The sequence below is a fragment of the Cornus florida genome, unplaced genomic scaffold, assembly GCF_030987335.1.
Source record: "Cornus florida cultivar Cherokee Brave unplaced genomic scaffold, ASM3098733v1 CherokeeBrave_3.0.0_Hap2_Chr09, whole genome shotgun sequence".
NCBI lineage: Eukaryota > Viridiplantae > Streptophyta > Magnoliopsida > Cornales > Cornaceae > Cornus > Cornus florida.
Window position 1 is genome coordinate 64,641,145 of NW_026775579.1, and position 17,460 is coordinate 64,658,604.

Consider the following 17,460-nt stretch of genomic DNA (forward strand, 5'->3'; position numbering starts at 1 on the left):
GGACCACGTGGTAGAGAAGAGGTGTATAATTTTAGGCACTCGTCATTGAGGAATATCATAGAGCGATGTTTTGGGTTGGTAAAGATGAGATTCGCTATATTGAAGCAAATGCCCCCTTATCACTTTGACACTCAAGTTCTTATTGTCATTGCCTGTTGTACATTATATAATTTCCTAAGATCCCAAGGTGAATCTGATGAAATTTTTGATTCTGAAACCCCTCAATCTTCACAAAATGAACCTGATGTGGATGATGATGTTCAGGTGGTCAGTGCTACTAATACACAGATACGACAGATGGATATTTATCGTGATGGTATTGCCAACCTAATTTGGGAGCACTGTAATCACTAATTATAAAACTGTCTAATAGTGTGTAGAATTTTAATATGGATAACTGTAATAACTAATTATATTACGTAAATTAAACTCAGATACTCCTTATTTATGAAAAACTGTAATAACTAATTATATTAGGACATCAAATATTAAATGCTTTAGTACTTGTAGGCACACTTATGTATAGGCTTGAAGGTGAGCGACCACAATGTGCATGTGGTAGAGGTCCTATGCATCTGTACAGGGCTCGAACTCCAAAAAATGATGGTCGACAATTCTATAGTGGCAATGTTAGGGGCAGATAAGGTCTAATTTTTCACATGTTTTTGAATTGAGAGGGTTGCCATTTTCATTTATCTTAACAATATAGGCATGCCTACATAAGTCACTTATGGATAATGTAGATTATAGAAGCATTACACAAATTTTTAATGTTCCGAGACCTTCTTATCCAAATTGTGGAAATATATATATATATATTATTATTAGCATTATTCAATTTAATCATTTATTTTAAACATTAAAATATTATTAGCAATATTCAATTTAATCTAAGCTTTTTTTTTAGAGGAAAATGTCAAACTTAACCCATATAACACATAAGTATAGTTTAGAAACTCACAATTATTCAATGATTAAATTTGTTAAGCAAAGTAAGGACAATGGTTTATCAGGAATTTATTTTCAAGAAACATCTTTCAAATCACTTTAATGGTCTCACTTATTCATTTTATCACATGAACCATAGGATTAAAAAGGTTTATTATATTAGGATCCCACAAAATTTTAAATAATTTGAAAGCGTCTTTGATCACTTGAGATTGATATACTTGGATCCAATAGTAATTTTGAATGACTAAAATTGAATTCCATTGATGAATAACCTTCACTTTGTGATTGAAATCAAATAAAATTTGTTACAATCATAATTTATAGAGTATTCTTTATAAACACAAAATTTATTTAGTTTTTATAAAGTAAGAAGGACTAACAATAATTTTTTGTGATGGGTTACTTAAAAAAAAACTATAAGATGCCTAGACTTACTCGTGTCACAATTCAGGGTGACAATTGAACCTATTTGAGTGAGTTTTGGATGAGTCAACTCCAAACCCGCCCAATTATCGAATATATATATATATATATATATATATATATATATATATATATATATATATTTTCATTTCTCTTTAGTGGTTAAATTACAAAAACAATATTTTTATTTCACTAGGGAGTGAAGATCCATTCTTAAAACCTTATTTGAAAATTTTAGGAAATAATACCTCCTTCAAACCTTAATAAAGCAAGACTATAAGATATTTATTTATTTAAAAATGTAAAATAAAAAAATTACAAATGAACTGATGTATGTAATTAATATCCAGCTCATCTCTCACATGTCACTTCTATGAAAAAACAAAATAAAGAGTTAGTTACATTATAACAATCTATCACTCCCTGACATGGATAATCCTCAGCCAATAGCTTGTTTCCACGTCACAAACAACTTGCATTGCTCCTGAGTTCGCACCCATTTTATCACTACCATTGGTCCAAAATGTAAAAAAAAATAAAAATAAAAATAAAAATAAAAATAAAAATAAAAATAAAAATAAAAATCTAAAAGACATGTTTTGGAACCTACATAGGTAACGTATCATCCATAAAAAGCTATGCCTTACCATATATCAAACTCACAAATCTGATATTATTTGAACGGTCGTGATTGCCCTTTAGTAGGGCCCTACCTTAAGATCTCTTATCAGAAGGCCTGCAATTCTGGGGTAAGGCACACCTCATAGGGGTTTCTCTTCACAAAAGATTACCTTTCAAAGTAATACAATCAGCTGCAGCTAAGGTATGGGGCACTCATGGACTCACAGACACCATCCTCAGTGAAAATAACACTTTTTTCTTCAGATTCAAGTCTTGCATAGAGGAAGAGAAGGTTCTATCTTTAGGTCCCTGGTCAATTGCTGGACATCCTTTCTCACTTATGAAATGGAATCACCAAAACCACCTCCAACCAATTCACTCTACTTGCATCCCTACTTGGGTGAAATTTACAACATCCCCTTAAGATATTGGACAGCAAAAGGGTTCAGTTACATAGCTAGTTCAATTGAGGAACCTTTTTATGCAGATGAAGCAACTGAAGGAAGGACCAAACTCAAATTTGCAAGACTTTGTATCAACCTTGACCTTACCAAGCCCTTGAAGAATGAAGTCAAATTACAATTGGACAACAACAACATCGAGCATATCACAATGGAATACTAGTGGCTACCCAAATTTTGCTCTAAATGCAATCAACTGAATCACTCTGATGCAAACTGTCCCCTCAACATCATCTTCCCCATAACTTATGCAGCCAAGAAGACTAATACACCACCTTATCCAATAAGCATAACTCAGAAGGATAACAGCCCTGTAAGAGTTCCTCCACCAACTATTGAATGGGTTACAGTCAGGAAAAAGAAGAGCAAAACCACTTTAGCTACCATAGTGAAACAAACCTCCCATCCCTCTACATCTACAAATAACCACTTCCACATCTTATCCCAAATGAATTATGAAAATATTACTTTTCCACATCTTGACAACTCTACCACCTCCCCTACCTCCACATATCAATCATCACCAACCTCACCTCATTCAGTTACTCATATCACATCTTCCATTCCCTCATCACCACAAACTAACATACCTAACCACTCCCCCCTATGCAGCAGGAAATTAAACTTCTCACCCCAGAAATCAACCCACAAATCAATCTCCAATACAAAACCAACATCCCAGCAATAACTCCAGCCACTCTCTATACCAACCAACTGCCACATCCTCCCTATCACAAACAAACCAAGTGCTACACCACTATCCAGGGATCATGGAGAACTGCTAGGGAAGTCTAAAAGTGAGTTCCCTTCTCGCCAATCTTCCCTAAGTGAACCAGAAAGCCCAAGCCAACTGCACAGCAAAAAGATAGTTAAAAGCTTCAAGAAGGAGGTTAGGAAAAAGACATGCTACAACACTGGATTAATGTCTAAGCCATCTGCAAAGGGGAATGGACATCCTGGAGGTTACTTCACACCTCCATTTTAATGATTTCCTTACTTATATGGAATATTAGAGGGTTGAACCAACCCTCTAAGCAGTCAGAGATAAAAGAGACTAATCTCTAACAAAAAGCTTGACTTAGTCTCCATCATTGAAACAAAGGTATCTCCCATAAATGTGAATTCCATTCACGGGGTTTTGGCACCAAATTTGGATATAACTCACAATTACAACTTCTCTGATCTTGGGAGAATTTGGGTATTGTGGAATCCCAACCAACTTGAACTTTTTGTTATTGATGCTAATAGGCAGGCAATTCATTGCAAAATAACAGTTATAGGGGAGAACATTTCCTTTTTTACCACCTTCATATATGCCTCTAACTGTGTAATTGAAAGGCAGTTTCTTTGGGAGAATTTGATCCACCATGCAGGCCTCTGCAGTTCCTTCCCATGGCTACTAATGGGGGACTTTAATGTCATACCCAATGTTGGTGAGTCACATGGAGGTTTCATGAAGTGGAGCCCTGTAATGATTGACTTCAAAGATTGCCTGCAACATGCTGAATCGGAAGACCTCAAATACAATGGGATCTTATATTCTTGGTGCAACAGAAGTTTGGGTTCTGCCTGTATTGCAAAGAAACTAAATAGAGCCCTTGTCAACCAAATGTGGACCTCTACCTTCCTACTTTCTGAATGCACTTTCCTCACACCTGGTATTTCAGACCACATTCCAATTTTGGTTAGCATGGATTTACAAATTCTAAAAAGGTGCATCCCATTCAAATTCTTCAATGCTTGGGCCACACACCAAAATTTTGCAGCTTCAGTCCACAATGTATGGAAAACATTCATAAAAGGGATTGCAATGTTCCAGGTGGTCCAAAAGCTTAAGCTCCTCAAGCCAGTCCTCAAAGAATTGTCTATGAAAGATTTCCTGGAATTGGATTTAAAGCTCCATGTAATCAAAGCTGAACTAGAGGCATGCCAACTTGACCTTGATTGCTCCCCTAGTGATGTCTCACTCAGAGAAATAGAAAGGTCACTCATCTCAAAGTTTTCAAAACTTGCAAGTCACCAAGAGGACATGCTAAGGCAAAAGTCTAGAATGACTTGGTTGAAGCTTGGAGACAATAATTCAGCATACTTCCATAAGTCATTATCCTCTAGAAACAAAAAGAAAAAGATCTTATCCATCACAACAGATTCAGGCCAAATCATTGACAGCAAGGATGGAATCATAACAGAAATTGTGGGACGCTTCAAAAGGCTGCTAGGTTCATCACCTCTAAAAACTCATTCCATTTCTGAATTGTAGCCATTTATCAATACACAGGTCCCATCACATCTTAAGGTCCTCCTTGATGAAATTCCATCCCCATTGGACATTCAAAACTGCATGTTCAAGCTCAATAGGGACAAAGCTCCAGGACCTGATGGCTACAATGCAGCCTTTTTTCAAAAAAGTTGGGGAATAGTGGGCAGATCAGTTACTAGAGCTATTACTGAGTTCTTCAATAATGGGAAACTACTCTCGGAAGCAAACAACACTTACATCTCACTTGTCCCTAAATGCCAAAACCCTTCATCCATGCATGATTACAGGCCAATCTCCTACTATAACACATTGTACAAGTGCATTGCTAAGCTGCTTGCAGTCAAGCTCTAATCCACTCTTCCTCACATCATTGACAGCTCTCAATCAGCCTTCATCCAAGGAAGGAAGATCACTGATCTAATACTTCTGGCTCATGAACTATTAAGAGGTTACCACAGAGACAATGGTTCTGCCAAGTGTGCAATTAAGATTGACCTAATGAAAGCTTTTGACTCTGTCAAGTGAGATTTCATCCTAAACTGCTTAACACTTCACCAGTTTCCAAGTAAATTCATCTCCCTCATTCAGGCCTGCATCTCTTCACCTTCATTTACCATTGCAATTAATGGTGAATTCAAAGGTTTCTTCAAAGGCAAGAGAGGGTTAAGACAGGGAGACCCTATCTCCCCCTTCCTCCTTGTAATAGTGATGAATGCACTATCCTCCATTATTAATAATTTTGTTAGCAGGGTTAGGGCTTTCAAGTATCACTGGAGATGTGGAGAACTCAAGATCACTCACATTTCATATGCAGATGACCTCCTCCTCTTTTACCATGGAGATATCACCTCAGTGTCAGTGATTAAGTCAGCTTTGGACTACTTCAGCACCACGTTTGGTCTTGACATTAACACCACCAAAAGCACAATCTTTCTATTAGGAGTGGACCAACACACTCATCATCTAATCACATCTCTTCTTGGAATTCAAGTAGCTTCACTTCCAGTTAAGTACCTTGGGGTACCACTGATCTCCACTAACCTCAAGTCCTCTCACTGCAGTCTCTTAATTGAGAAGATCACCAAGAGAATCACACATTGGTCATCTAGATCACTTTCCTATGCTGGAAGGCTACAACTCATCAAAGCTGTCCTAGTTTCAACACAAATTTATTGGTCAAGCATCTTTATCCTTCCAAAAGCAGTGATCAATGAGCTCAACAAGATTTTCAGATCTTTCCTTTGGTCAGGTCCAAAAATGAAATCCATTGGAGCTAAAGTCAATTGGGGCAAGGTTTGCAGAACAAAGGAAGCTAAGGGGTTGGGAATTCCTAACTTGGAACTGTCAAACAAGGTTGGGATTATGAGGTTCATTTGGGACTTGCAAACAGACAGCAATGACAGACTTTGGATTAAATGGTGTAACACTCATCTAATAAAATCAAGGAGTCTGTGGGAGATCAATATACCTCATTCTTGTTTTTGGAGCTGGAGGAAGTTGTTGCAGCTTAGACATCCAGCAAGATTACTCTTGAAGCATTCTATTGGTAATGGCTCAGATACTTCATTTTGGCTGGACAATTGGGCTCCAGGAGGTCCACTATGCACCAGGTTCCCCATTGCAATCCTTTCACAGACTGATATTAATCAAGCCACTACTCTGGATAAGTTCATTGTGGGTTCCTCTTGGTCTTTCTCCAATTTCATCACAAACATTATTCCTGAATTGCTCAACATATAGCCCCCAGTTCCTTCAAGGAGAGACAAGAAGAGATGGATTGCATCTTCAACAGGTTTATTTAGTCTTAGCCACACAGCTTCTTTCTTTGCAGGCCCTCAACCCTTAGTTCAATGGCACAATATCATGTGGTGTTCACCAATAGTCCCTAGAATGAAGCTGAACCTATGGTTAGCAGTGCAAGCAAGATTGCCAACTCTTGATAGCAGATCAATAGGGAACCATCCAAACATATGTCCTCTCTGTCTGTCTCATCCTGAGTCACATGACCACATTTTCCTCCATTGCTGTTTTACCTCCCCAATTTGGAGATTCATTAAGGATCGATGCCAATTCTACACATCAATTACAAATTGGGAGGAGCTTATACAGTATATTAGCGTGAGATGAAAAGCAAAATCGGTTCCCAATCTTCTAAGGAAAGTTTGCTTCTCAGCCATGGTGTATCATACCTGGGAAGAAAGAAACGAGAGGATCTTCAAAAATAAGAAATCATCATAGAGGGTTGTTCTAGATTGAATCTGCTCCACCATCACTGCAATTCTAAGGCTGGCCTTCCTCCAAGACTGCTCTACAGCTAGGAAAATTCTTTCAGAATGGAATCTATCCCCTTCTTGCTGCAGACCCCTTCCTCGTCTACCGGATAGTACCTACTGCCGGTTTAATGTCGGAGCCTAAGTTCACCGGATAACCACCATTAACAGCAACTAAGGCAGTTAATTTTGGTTTTTAGTTATTGATTAAGGTTAGGTGTTATTTGGGCCTCGTCTATTTTGTTTTGCCCTAAGTGGGCTTGTAATCCCTTTTGGGCTGATTGGCCAAAGGCCCTCATTGTAATTACTTTATACTTATAATATTTGCTTAAATTTCCAAAAAAAAAAAAAAAAAAATGTTCTAGAATATGGAACTTGGGCTATTGAAAACCAAACTTTGGAAGCTCTCAAGGCATTGAGAGAAATAAAGGACGAAGGAAAAAAGGGGCCACTTAATGAAAGAAAGACTGAAAGAGTATTTAAGTCTTTATTTGACATTGAATCAAATAAAGACTAATCTCAATAATACACTACTTGCATCCAACTATTGTACTATCATTATTATTATTATTATTATTTAAGCTGAGTATAAAATATGAATCAATCTTAAAATTTGAATTATGATTATGATCAATACTTTTCAAGACATCTTTATTTAATGGCCATTTTATTTATCTCTTTTGATTAATTTTATTTGGTTTCTGTTTATTCAACCGGTAGTGATAGGGAAGTGTTTTTTTACTGGAGAGAGAAACCTAGACAAAAAAGTAGCCAAATTATTTTATTTTTGTTTCCTTTAATAAATTGTCTAATTCTGTAATTTTCCTTTAATGGTTTGGAAAGAAAATGTAAGTTTCTTAAAATGAAGAAAATAAAAGTTAATTAACTAATTGCCGTTAAATCCTAAGGCTATAATTAAAAGTGAGTATAAAATTTCTTACTTTAGGGAACAATTGAACACTACTGTATATATATATATACACACACACATATACAATTAAATATATATATACACACATGTGTATATTCATACTACTATAAAGCTGTAAAGTATTGTAGTATGCTAGAGTAATAACTTAAAAAAGAAAAAAACTATATTTACCTCCTCTACAGAATACCCAAATTGCAAAAAAAAAAAAAAAAAACGGAGAAGAAGAAGAAGAAGAAGAAGAAGAAGAATACCACATCTCGGTCAATTCTGAATATCACTAACCTTGTCATAAATTAAACCGAATAGTCTTAAAAAATTAAAAAAAAAATTTCTTTTATAAGTTGGCTATACTAAAAAGTACTATAAATATATAGAGTTAAGTGTAATAATCCTTTTAGAAAATATGTAGTTATGGGCATGGTTTGTAATAAGGTAATTGAAAATAAAAAATTGTAAAAAAGGGCGGGAAGCTCAGATCCTCTGCGGTTCCCTCAGGTTCCTTTAAACAACAACCAAAAATACTCGACACGTCACCCATCAAAATCTCGCGCATTCCCCACATATTTGTGACAGTAAATATAATTATTTTTGGATGCGAGCCAGCTGACAACTACTCTCCTCTCTTTATATATCTGAACGACCACTCTTCTCTCTCTATAACTCTCCATCTCTCAGGCAGAATTTAAAATTTACCCATCCAAGTCAAGTATGTATTTACTGGTGACGTTGCAAGATCACCTTTGTACGAAAAGCTTTTATGTTTTTATCTGGTAACAACTGTTGGCTTATGTCATCTTTTCAAACCTCTCTCTCTATAGTATACTTCAGTCACCATAACATCCACATCAAATATATATGTATAATATATAGGGAGTGAGTTCATAATAATATTACTTAGTTCTATGATCAATTTGAACTTTTAATATAGCAGGCAACAAACGCTCTATGGATAAACCAAATAATCAAAACAACCTCTAATATAGCAGGCAACAAAAGCTCTATGTATAAACCAAGTAAAAGAAGCTCCCTGAGCAGACAACCAAGGCATTTCCCGCCAAGCTCGTACTCAAAACTCATTCAAGCCAAGTCTTAAACCAGCCAGATATAATCCGGTAAACAAGAGTAAAAAAAAAAAAAAAAAATTAGCCAAAACTCGCGCTAAACATGAGCATAATTTTGTGTCTGGCGTAGTGGAAGACTGTAAAACCATTATTAGAGGCAGCTGTCACCAGTGAAGACGGTGAGCCCGTTCACGTATCAGGTTTGAATTCTATCAACATTTGTGAAGTTGGGATATGGGACCCACCAATTGTTAATCAAATCAAGAATCACACGGCTGCGAGTTACTCTAACACAAAAATAGAATTTAAGAGTATGGAGTCCGAATGTTAATAATATCATTTTCATATATTTCTATTATTTTTACCTTTTAGGTATAGTCTCTTATTTTACTATTAATTAAACCAATCAAATCCAAGTTTTTTTTTTTTTTTTTTTTTTTTTTAATTAACCTTTCTTAAGCTTACACAGACAAAATAGAGATTGGAAATATTTATGGAGAAAAAATTGGAGATAATTAAAGAATGGAACTAAATTCGTAATAGAAAACGACAGTTAGTTCAGAGATATTTATAGAAAATAAAATGGAGATAATTAAAGAAATTAAATTTTTAATAAAAGACAAACAATTAGGGGATCGGAAATAAAATTAGAAGTTCAATACTTTGTAATGAGTCAACAAGACTCACTCCTAAATATTATTTGTCTTTTTTATGTCATATAGATTCTGCTTAACAAATCGGTCTAAGTTTTCTGCCCAAGTATCACGACTTTTATAATTTTTAAAAGTTAACGTGGCACTTATTTTTCCATATTGAAATTATTTCATTTCATTGTCTATCTCAAAGCTACCATTTTGTTTGGACCTAATTCTTTACATCACTCAGTTGAGCATAATTTACAATGTTAAATATTAGTCACATGGTTCAAAATTTAACTTCAATTTTACTAATGAAGATTATTCAATTATAGTATATATAGTTTAATCTGAAATAATTTCTTTACATGTGGGTGTAGAATTTGAAACTCTGAATTGAATGTGGTTTTGAGTTAAATATTCTAAATAAAATAATTATTGAATTTACATTTTTTTAATAATTTTTTTTGAATTGTTAGTCTCAAATTTGGATTTGCTAAAACAGTTAATGAGGTGATTTTTTTTTTTTTAAGTAGTGATTGAGGTGAATTTATCTTCTAGGATAGTTAAAAAGACCGGCAAAAATGGTCCTGGATTAATCAATTAGCGTGGTCCTTTGAATACTATTTTACTCTAATCTCCTTTTCAAAATCTATCTAACATAGAAAAAAAAAAAATTAATTCTCTTTAGTAGCTTCAAATAGCTAGAGAGATTAAAAAAAAAAAAAAAAAAAAAAAAAAAAATTTAAAAAACAATCAACATGAATGGCAAACTTTTGTATAATAGGTTAATTAAGAAATTCCCGAAACATAAAAAAAATTTATTCCCATCCATTTAGTCAGGGGATTCGCAAAGCATACAAAAGGAAAAAATATATATAAAAATTATTTCCAATCCGTTCAACCATATAAGGTTGAAATATAGAAGGAAGGCAGTGAACCGACCAAATATAGAAGACAGTGAGAATTTTTTTATTGACTTGGCAGTGATGAAGGGAATAAATTTATTTTTTCAAATGCTTGGTTTTATTTTATTTGTCTTTTTGTGCCACATAGATTCTACTTAACAAATCGATCTAAGTTTTCCGCCCAAGTACTACGACTTTTATAATTTTTAAAAGTTAACGTTGCACTTATTTTTCCATATTGATATGAATTTAACATTTATCTAAAAGTTAAGGTGAAGTGATTTTAAGTAATTTTTAAAAATAGTTGTATTGATATTACCAATTACATTTAACATTTGTCCTACCATTTTTATTTTGATACATTAATGTATTTTTATACATTTTTATACAGGTTTATATTATTTGTAAGCTATAAGTTGTGAAAAGTGTTACTTTCTGAGTTTACGCAGTTGAAATCATAATTTCATTTTTTTTTAAGGTTGTTTGGGTTGTTTATTTAAATTAACATGAGGATTCAATCATGTCTTAAAATTATTTCATTTCATTGTCTGCCTCTTTACATCACTCACTTGAGCATAATTTACAATGTTAAATATTGGTCACATGGTACAAAATTTAACTTTAATTTTTCTAAGGAAGATTATTCAAGTCTAATATACATAGTTCATTCTGAAATAATTTCTTTGCTCTCGGTTGAATGTGATTTTGAGTTAAATATTCTAAATAAAATAATTATGGAATTTACATTTTTTTAATAATTTTTTTAAACTGTTGGTCTCAAATTTAGAATCGCTAAAACAGTTAATGAGATGATTTTTTTTTTAATAAAGAGTGAATGAGGTGAATTTATCCTCTAAGTTAAAACGACAGGCAAAAAATGGTCCAGTGTTAATCAAGCTTGATCCTTTGAACACTATTTTACTCTACCTCCTTTTCAAAATCTATCTAACATAGAAGAAAAAAAATTAATTCTCTTTAGTACCTTCAAGAATGGCGTTCAACTGCGAAACATTTGAAACCAGACTCAAAAAATTCAATGTCACAGATATCCAGACAAAAATTAAAGCCTCTATATCTCTCTCTATGTATCTCTCTCTCAATCCCTCTCTTACTTCATCCAACTTCTCTCTCACCGTCATCACTTTGCCAATCTCCACTCTGGTCTCAGTTCCCAAACCCAGAGATGGTGTCATCTTCACCATACCAAATCAGGTATATTTCACATTATTTCCAAGGCTTCTTCTCCTCTCAATTCAAAATGAGATCTGGTTCTCTCTTTCCCCTCCTTTATAAAGGAGTTGGCTTTCTTCTTCTCGGCATCATTTTCTTCTTCTTGTCTTCACACCTGCTACATCTCTCTCTAAAATGGGACCTCTAAAAAATGTTCTGAAAAAATGCAATTTTTTCAGAAGGAAAAAAGATGTGGAGACTGGAAGTGCTTCGATTTCCCGGTCGGCCTCCGCCCGTTTTCTCCCTTTTCATGGTCAAGAAGGGAGCAGTAGCAGCCGGCATAGCTTTGCCGGAATGCAGGCAGCTTTCTCCAGGTCATTCAGCGTTTCAAATCCGGTCAACATTGGAGAACCCAGCTTCCACCGGGAAATAAGCAGTTCTCTCGCCCCTCCTCCGAGCAGCTTTGCTGAGGGATCCTCCAGAAACATCCATGGAGGAATTCCGAGCCCGGCCAAACACAAGGATCATAAATCAAGAGCTCAACAAAAACGAAGCCCGGCCAAACACAAAGATCATAAATCAAGAGCTCAACAAAAACGGGAACACGAGAGGGACATGCTAGATATGGAAACGGAGGACTTGCAATACGAGGAAGAGGATGAGAAAAACCGGGAACCGCTAAAGTTTGACTGGGCAAAGCAGAAACTGAAGGTTAAATTGGAACAGAGAGAAAAGAAGTTAGGAAAGAAGGCCTCGAGCAAAAAGGAATAATGCAGATCGATCTCCTTAGATAAACCAGATCTCCTACAAGGAGATCTGGTTTTGACTCTATTCCATATTGTGCTGTCATGTAGGATGTGTATGCACAGGGTTAGTAGTGGGGTTTCCAACTGGCACCTTTTCTTGATTTGTCGAGACGATCTGACTATAAGAAGTATTAATTTCTTTGGGGATAGTTTTGTGCCTGTTAATGAAAACTTTGAGTTTTTCTTTCTTTTTTGATAAGTAAACTTTTGAGTTTATTATTAGAGATATATAGACATATACATTCTCTATTTGTATGTTAGAGAAGATATTGACTCACATAAGCAACACTGAGTTGTGACTAGGACCCACAAAGAACATGAACCAAAACCATCAAAACCTAGTGAGGATACCAAATTTCTTGAAAAAAGAAGGGGGAATTCTTTTTCCCTTACATGAGGCTTGTGTTACCTCTCACTAAATTTAACTCTGAAGGGATAGTTTAATGACAAAAATTCTTACCTCACATCTTAGAGGTTGGGAATTTAAATTCTATTGGGGCCACCCAAGAGAAATTTCTTGGTTTTTGCCGAGTGCATATGAGTCGGGGGGTCTGCATGTATTATGGTTGCTCTAAGAAAGCCCGACACCACCATCATCACCAAAAAAAAAAAAAAAAAAAAAAAAAAAAAAAATCTCTCACTATAGTTAGACCTCAGATAGCGAAAAATTACCATTGCTAGCAAATGAGAAACATAAGTCTACAAATTTTGATAAATACACGATTCAACAAATTGACTACTTAGTTATGGATGAATTGACTAGATACATTTAGGATGAAGTTCCATACTATTGGATATATTTTTTTTTTCCTCCTTTGGTACTCACACTCCCCCTCCAAGGAATCGTTTGCACCTGATAGTAGTCGAACCTTAGACCTAATTCTTCTTGAGGCATTAGGACCAAGTGATTTATCCACTTGAGCCAACCCCTTGGGGTTATACTATTTGGTATTTGCTAATGATGATTTTTAAGTGATCAAATTAACCTGACAAAAATACTATATTAGAGATTCAGAGAAGCTCTATAATAAGAGTACTTTTAATCAATAGGACTTTACTAAATATATGAATCACATTGGGACACTATGAAGATCGAAACTCTAGAGAAGTAGTAGATGCGTTTTGTCACCAAGGATGGACTATTAGTAGGAAAAGAGAGCTAGAGATGATGTTAAGGGTAGAACTAAAGCACGATGGGCTAAGTGGACGATTTCTTAGGGCATAATGTGCGATTGACGTGTAAATAAAAGTTGAAAGACAAATTCTATTAAAAAAAAAAAATAGTAACTAGATTAGTCAAACATGGAAGAGAAAGCTAGGAGATCAAGAAACAGATGTTCGTAAAAACGAGCAGGTTGAAGATATGTATATATAAATAGATGTATAGTGAGAGAAGATATGATAAAATAAAATAAAATGTAAACATTCGTGGAAAGAAGTAAGACATAAAATGAGAAAATTTGATTGAGAGATGATGATACCAAAAATGACCTGGCCAGGCACGACCCAGATTACTAAAAGCAGGGTCTGGGAAGAATACTTGGTCCGATAAGATCATCACTTATCAGGCCCAGTACCGAAAAATCAGTCCCAAAGCCTAATCTCAAAATAAAGGAAGTGAGCCCATATTCAGGACGAGCCCAAGGGATCGACCCAACGAGAAGAATTAAGTAGGAAGCTTCTAGAATAATTTTAAAGGTTTATAAATAGACTGAAAAGAGAGGGAAAAGCGGTTGAAATATTTTGATGTAATAACTAATCTTTCTAAATTGAGAGAGCTTTTTGTTGCATGTTCAAGATAGTTTTGCTACGTGCAATGATTGCGGAAATCAGGAAGAGTCACATGGTTTCAATTGGCAATACTGCTCTGGAAATAGGAAGAACAAAAATAACCTAGGCACAAATTGTAAGAAAAGAGTGGAATGACAGAATTGGTGATTCATGTGTTAACGCTTAATTAATGGGGCAATGTTCATCAAATATTTTAGGTTTACACAATTGCTTGGTGTAAAAGCTAGGGTTGCTAAACATGAGAAAATAAATTTTAGTTTAAAAGCAACCATTTTGTGTACAAAAAGAATACAAAGGTTGCGTGTGGCGAATCCACCCCTCCCAACACCCAGCATAGATGGGATTAAAAATGGATAATGACCTCTTTTAGGTTCATCACATCCACATTGAATTCAACTATTCAAAAAATAAACGATTAACAACCATGTAGAGCACAATTCATAACTTCTTTGAGAAAACATGAATAAGGTTTTCACTATTTGCCAATTTGAAGCAAAATCAAGAGAAGACAAAAAATGTAACTCTTCAAATGGTACAAAAATAAAAGGTGTCAGACCCCTTCTATGTGTAACAGCTGGCACGTCTGGGTTGTGTGTCTCATCCTCCTGCCAGCCTTCAACAACACCAAGAATGTCCCCATCAGGGCTATTAACCTCACTATCCACACCACTTGTAACAAGTGAAAGTAGATCCATGCGATTGTTAGCCCCTACTGTTGTTCCCCTCAACCTGTACAAAGAAGAAAATACTAATATGGTCTGGTTCACCGTGTATCTTGGAGGAACCCATGAAGTGCATCCACTATGGGATGATTACTAAATCATACAATAAAAATTTAAAATGACATCCTAACTTGAAAAATTAAAAAGACTTGTCTTACAATTACTTCTTTTTTCATTGGCAAAAAACTCACACACCCATTTGTCCTTATGGGGACTCGAATCCTCACCTTCCCCATTGAGAGGTATAGGAGATACCAGTAGTGGTGCAATTAGAGTTACTCACTACATAATATTAAGCACGCCATGTTTAGAGATTGAGGCTCCATGAAGCATCCACCAATGCACATACACACACGCACAAAAAAACACAGGTAGAGGCTGCATGACACTTCTGATCCTCCTTAGTTGTGACAATCAAGGGGCAGCCATGCTTGTAAACTACCTAGGAAATATTAATACATTCTATAATTTAAAATGTACTTCGGGAACACTCACCAATTTAAAAATGCTCATACTCGAGGACAATAGTCCATTCACCTAAATATTGAACCATAAATGAGTAGGCAACTCCTAACAGTCATTAACCTTTTTATTTATTATTTATTTATTTATTTATTTTTTGACAAGAAATAATCATTAAGTTCGACGCAAGACACCTAAAAAAAGGCAGTCAATTTTTACCAAGAATAAAGGGCCCATGGGCTACACATGTATTAAGACAATTGCCAATGTTAAGAAGATATTAAGTTGTTTTATGACCTGATAATCCTTTTACTAGATTATGGAAATCACTGAGTAAAGAAATATATGGGAGAAAATTCTTCTCTGATATTTTTACATTCCCTCTCTGGAATAAGTGAATTACAAGAATAAATAGGAGAGTAATCCTTCACAACTAGGGTAACCAACTCCTTGATTCTAGGAAGTAAAATAGGAAACTAACTAACAGAAATCTTAGAGATTTGGATACTAATTATCCTCTTCTCTTTATTTGAAACTAACAGAATCAGCTAACTAAAGGATTGCACTCCAAGATCTTCTCTGATTGCATATCCAGAATTTCCACACTACCCCTCAAACTGGGCAATATATATCAATCAGTCCCAGCTTGAAAAGAAGGACTTCAAAGCGATCTCGGTTAAGAGCCTTGGTGAGGATGTCTGCTGTTTGAAGACTTGAAGGAGTACGGATCATTTTGATGACTCCCTGATTGATCTTTTCTTTGATGAAGTGCCGATCAATCTCAACATGTTTAGTTCTGTCATGGTGAACTGGATTCTTAGCAATACTGATAACAGCTTGGTTGTCACACAGCATCTTTATTGGACTTTCAGTAGGGATTTTCAGTTCTTTTAGGAGTTGTTTGAACCACATTCCTTCACATATTCCGTGTGCCATAGCCCTGAATTCGGCCTCAGCACTACTTCGAGTAACTACAACTACTTCTTGCTTCTCCATGTAACAAGGTTTCCCCATACGTAGGAACAATAGCCTGAGGTAGATCTTCAGTCAGTTAGGAATCCTGCCCAATTGGCATCTGAGAAAATTTCCATGCTACGGTCTGTCCCCTTTTTGAATAACAACCCTTTCCTTGGAATCTTTTTGAGATATCTGAGAATCTTGTAAACTGCTTCAAGATGTTCATTAGTTGGATTGTTCATAAACTGACTGACAGGAAAACTGATATCTGGTCTTGTGTGAGACAAGTAAATGAGTTTTCCCACCAGTCTTTGGTACCTCCCTTTGTCAACCGAAGTAGAACTCTCCTTAATGTCAAGTTTGTTGGAAGGGTCTGTAGGTGTTTCTGAGGGCTTACAACCGAGCATACCTGTTTCTTTGAGCAAATCAAGCGTATACTTCCGTTGAGAAATAAAAATACGTTGAGAAACATAAATACCTTTGCTGGATCGAGCCACTTCCATGCCAAGAAAATATCTCAATGTACTGAGATCCTTGATTTCAAACTCTTTGGTAAGAGAACTCTTTAACCGACTTATTTCCTCTTCATGATCACCTGTCAAGATAACATCATCCACATATACAATAAGGATGGTAATTTTCCCTTAATGAGATTTCTTAATAAATAAGGTGTGATTTGACTGGCCTTGAGTGTATCCATACTTCTTGACTACTATGGTAAATATCTCAAACCAAGCCCTTGGTGACTGCTTAAGGCCATAAAGAGATTTCCTAAGTTTGCAAACACAATTAATACTGTCTGGGTTCTTAAAACCAGGAGGAATCTTTATGTAGACTTCATCTTCCAAGTCTCCATTAAGGAATGCATTCTTGACGTCAAGTTGATGAAGAGGCCAATCCAAATTGACCGCCAAGGATAGAAGAACCCGGATTGTGTTTAACTTAGCAACCAGAGCAAATGTTTCTTGATAATCAATCTCGTAGATTTGAGTAAATCCCTTGGCTACAAGTCTCACCTTGTATCGGTCAAC

General features: G+C 35.4%; 1 pseudogene; it reads right to left on the reverse strand.

Moving 5' to 3' along the window:
- Positions 1-14,680: 14,680 nt before the first annotated feature.
- The window catches only part of LOC132272722 (F-box protein 7-like), a 32,596-nt pseudogene continuing 29,816 nt past the window's right edge, over positions 14,681-17,460 (reverse strand).